Source organism: Ceratotherium simum, chromosome 18, assembly GCF_057802395.1.
Source record: "Ceratotherium simum simum isolate JZ-2026a chromosome 18, ASM5780239v1, whole genome shotgun sequence".
Classification (NCBI taxonomy): domain Eukaryota; kingdom Metazoa; phylum Chordata; class Mammalia; order Perissodactyla; family Rhinocerotidae; genus Ceratotherium; species Ceratotherium simum.
In genome coordinates this window covers 1,123,730-1,128,574 of record NC_141917.1, presented here as the reverse complement: position 1 = coordinate 1,128,574, position 4,845 = coordinate 1,123,730, and positions in this window count along the sequence as shown.

The window sequence follows — 4,845 nt, the reverse complement described above, 5'->3', positions numbered from 1 at the left end:
GCTCTCCCTGTGTCCATCCCAGGCTATGAGCCAAGAGCAGCAGCAATGATAAAGCTGGCCCAGCATTTAGGGCAGAGTTCCAGTCCTGCGGAGGTCGGACGTTTAATCAGCTCTTAACCACACCGGTTCTGCCCGTGCAGGTGCAGGTGCAGAGGGCGACGACACGGTCGGGGAAGATGGTGATGCAGGAGCTGGGCAGCTCTGCCTTGTCTCTGTCATCTGTGGGCCCAGCTCCCTGGTTCTGCTCTGAGAACACCCCCAGGACTCTAATTCACACAGTTACGGGGAGGGTCGTGGCAGGGTGGAGGCTCCCGGATGCAGGGACTGCTCTTTCTTGGCCTGGGGGCAGGAACAGGAATGCAATCCTAAGCCCTGTGTGTGTGACGCTTCCACAGAGGAGTCTGCCCCCTGCGGGTGTGTCCCCAACACTGCTCCCCCCGTCACCTTGCTGGGCTTACTTGCCTTCCCGAATGTCTTTGTTTAGTGTGGTGTTTAACGTATAATATACAAATCTGAACTCAGTGGTTCTCCCTGTGCTCCCTTATGTAAAGGACAACCTTTCTTTGGTGGCCTGAGTGTCTTTGACCCTGTTCACTCAGGCCCCAGCATCAGATTACTCCTTTTTCTTGAGACCTGTGTCGTTGAAAATCTGTGGGGAGAGACAGCCCTTGTGTGATGGCCACTGGTGTGTTACAGATCCGAGGTGGCACGTCACCATCTTCTGAAATCCCTGTCACCTCTCTGAGTGCTATGAACCGAATTGTGTCCCCCCAAATTCCTCCGCTGACTCCCAACCCCGAGTGCTGTGGTACTAGGAGGTTAGGGGGTGGGCCTTGGGAGGTGACTGGGTGATGAGGGCGGGGCCCTCGCCCATGGGACTGGTGCCCTCAGGAGATAAAGGAGGCTCCAGAGACTCCCACCCCTCCTGCCAGGTGAGGACACAGGGGTGAGAAGCGGCTCCTCACCAGACGTCGGCTCTGCTGGCACCTTGATCTTGGACGTCCAGCCTCCAGAACTGTGAGGAATACATTTCCTTGTTCATAAGCCTCCTGGTCTGTGGTATTTTCATTACAGCAGCCGGAGCTGTGGAGACACTGAGTCCTGGGTTCTCCCTGCTGGGTTCTGATTCAGCCTAAAAGAGCAGGTGCCACTGCCCTCACTGGCTACCAGCACTGTCCTTGGCCCTGGCCGGGTGGTCAAGAGGTTGTGGGAAAGGCAATGAGGCTGGTCCCCAGGATTGAGGCCCCAGCAAGTGGAAGAAATGGTGCTGAGGAGCCAGGGTGCTCTGAGGTCCCCTGACAAAGGGACACTGCTTCTGTGACACTGCTGAGCAGGGACATGCACCCAGACGGAGTGGAGAGCTCAGGGCCTGGTGTGGACACCGCACCACAGCGAAGGCACCGCGGGGAAATCAGAGGACACACGGGCAGGTGAGCCACCCGGGGTTTGATCACGGGCCAGCGGCGATGCCCAGAGCCAGGGCCGGCCACTCGCCCGGACGCCATTCCACACCTGCCGGTCCCGGGCCTTGCTCCGTGGCCTGGGGACTCCATTTCTCCGCATCGTGAATGTAAAATCTTGCCGGCGTCATCTCGGCAAAGATTAAGAGTCCGTTCAGTCCCGACCGCCGTGGCTTTCCAGGCCTGTCTGCCGAGATCGTTTCCGAGCGAGCGGGATCCGAGCCCCTGGTTCCAACCGATGCGCGCTCGATGCGGACAAAGCGCAGCGACGATCCGCTCCTCGCACCGACGCCGCCCGGACACTCAGTCCTGCGCGGGGACGGCGCTCAGGCCACAGAGGGACTCGAGTCTCCGCAGCCTGGACTTGGCCGACGATCTGGTACCTCGGGGCTCAGAGGCCGGAGCGCGGTGCCTGAGGAGGGAGGGCCCCGGGCAAGGTCCTGAGCCGGCCGGTCACCCCAGGGGCAGGGGATGCCGACCGGACATCACCGCCCGACCATGGATCACCGCCCTGCCGGCCATCCCAGCTCCGCGCAGGACTTGGGCCGGGGAGAGATGTCCCAAGGGCACCGGCCTCGGGAAGGGCCGCCGAAGGGGAGGAGTCGGTACAGCGCGATGTAGGGACGGAGTCGGTGGAGCGGGGTAGCCGTGGGCAAGGGTCGGTGCAGCTGCGGGGCAGGGGGTTCCCGCGCGCCCGCCGCCCGGCTCCCTCCCCGCCAGCATGCTCCTCCCCGGCTGCGCCGGGCCAAGCCATGGGTGGGCGGCGGGAGCCCAGAAGGCAGATACGGGTGCTCGGGGCAGCCCTGGGTGATGCGGGTGAGGATAGGAAGGAGACTTAGACCGTTCCCGCCAGGACTCTGACCGTCTTGGTCCTGCGACGCCTGGGACCCAGAGATGTCACCGCTCCCACGCGTCCAAGGCTCCAGGACGCACAAGACCTCGGGCAGAGCGCTCTGCTGGCCGCAGACTGGTGGCCACCGCCTTCTCCCCGCTGTCTGGGTCCCGGGGGCGGGGTGCAGGGGCGCGGCCGGGGCTAGTCCTCCGCCCACCCGGGGCGACGAGGAGGCGGAGCCAGGGCGGGCGGGCACCCCGGACACTGCAGGCGGGGAGGAGCAGGGCGGGCCCAGCGACAAGATAAGAGCCCAGAGGCCGCGACCGCCCAGCGCAGCAGGACCCGAGCCGAGCTTTCGCGCACACTGGGCGGCGGGGCCCCAGCGCAGAGCCGAGGCCGGGCGGGCAGGTAAGACAGGGGCACCGCCGTGGGCACCTCCCCGCGCAGCCTCGGGGCGCATCGCTCCCTCCGCGGACCCCAAAGGCTGCGGCTGAGGGGCGCCGGGTAGGGGCGGTCACCGTCAGGGTGCGCCGCGTCCCGGGGACGGCGGAGTCTCCAAAACTCATCAACAGTCGGGGCTGCACAGCGCGCTGCAACAGTGGCATGCGAGACCTTAAGGCTGTCGGTGCTAAGAGATGTGTGCACGAGACGGGGACGCGGGGCTGATGCGCGCCCCGGTGGCCCTGGCCCCGGCCCCGCCTCAGGCTCGCGGGCGTGGGGCGGCCGTCCCCGGAGTCCCTGCCGCGCCGGCACCGGGGGGGCGTGCGTGCTTATGGCTGAATCCTCCGTGTTGAACCAGACGCGACGCAGAGGGAGGCGGACCTGGGCGAAGCGGACCCCAGATCCGATCTGGGTGGTTTTCTCGATCAACGCTTCATCTCGCAGGGTTCGTCTTTAATCTCTAAGATCTGAGCGGGGGCGCGGAGCTGCGGGCCTCTGTGCGTCCAGGCTGACCGCGGGGAAGGACGGGCGCGAAGGGTAGTTTATCAGCCAGCTCTGTTCCTCCTTCTGGGCTCAGTGAGGAAAGACGCTTTCTTTTTTTTTTTAAAGATTTTATTTATTTAATTTTTTCCCCCCAAAGCCCCAGTAGATAGTTGTATGTCATAGCTGCACATCCTTCTAGTTGCTGTATGTGGGACTCGGCCTCAGGATGGACGGAGAAGTGGTGCCTCGATGCGCACCCGGGATCCGAACCCAGGCCACCAGCATTGCAGCGCGCGCACTTAACCACCAAGCCACAGGGCCGGCCCGGAAAGACGCTTTCTAAGAGGCCACGTTTTGCTTTCTTTACCCAAATCTGGTCTCTGAGGCGGGTTTCAGGAGTGGGATCTGCTCACCCCCGATACTGAGGGTGGGCTTCCGGGGCAGGCGTCCCCAATGCTCTGGCAAGGGCGGTAGTCAGAGCAAGATGGCTGGGAAAGGCTGTCTCTACAACTCCAGCCCGCTCCAGCTGGACCCCACTGCAGGCCAGGCAGTGGCCTGCTCCGAAGCCACGGGCCACCCCTTTGGCCACCCCTTCATGGTGGTTTTCACACATCTCAGGAATGTGGTGATGAGTTTGTCACCCGGAGGTGAAAGGGCCACAGAGCAGTGGTGCATAAAATAACTTATGTTGTGAGTTTTTGTTCAAACTTGCATGAAGAGGAGAATTATCCCATTACAGCTGCCATCCTGCTCCCTTCTGCTTCAGCCTGTGTGTGTGTGTGTGTGTGTGTGTGTGTGAGTGTACGCACGTGTGTGTGTACATTTGAAACAAGGCTGATGGATCCAAATGCCAGAAGTCATATTTGAAGCTGCTCTTGGCTGTGACGGTGTGTGATTTCTTCTGTTCTTGATTACGTTCCCCCGGGTTTAGGACAGTGATTTGACAATTTCCCTGGTAAGGTTGCTGAGTGTAGGGGCTAGTCTGCCCCTTCGGTAGGTCCTGGCGGGGTGCTCTTGTCCCTGACTGACTCTCCCAGGTGGGTCCCGTGAGTCACAGGGCAACAGGTGGTGTGGGCCATGCAGGCACTCCTTGAGGAAACTGTTGTGATCATTATATTTAAACTTTGAATTACTGTGGCTGATTTTGGTTATAGAAAATTTGCTCCTTACTTTTATTGTTGAGTATAAAGAACACATATGCACTGTTATAACGACTTACTACTGGATGCTATTTGAAGATTGTGAAATGACTCCCTGGGAATGTGGGGGAGGGCGGAGGTGACATCTTGCATTATTATTGAAAGCAAAGTTAGAGATTACACAGTATTGCACTTTGATAGGGACGGAGATGGGTGGTGGGGAAAGAGGGAGCAAAGCAGCCTCTGTCCTGGGGTTTCCTGGCTCCTCTCCCCCAGCTCCCACAAGGAGAACTAGCTCATCTCTGACTGTCCTCAGCCCTGGCTGTGTCATCTTAGGTGCTTGGAATGTATTTGTACCCCAAAGAAATGAATGTAAGTGCCTGAGATTGCTGGTCTTGCCACTGGGTGCATCTGTAGTTCTGGCTCCTAAATCATTGCATTCTTGTGTGTGTTTATTTTTCATGCTGGCTGAAGACCAGGAGGGAAGAAG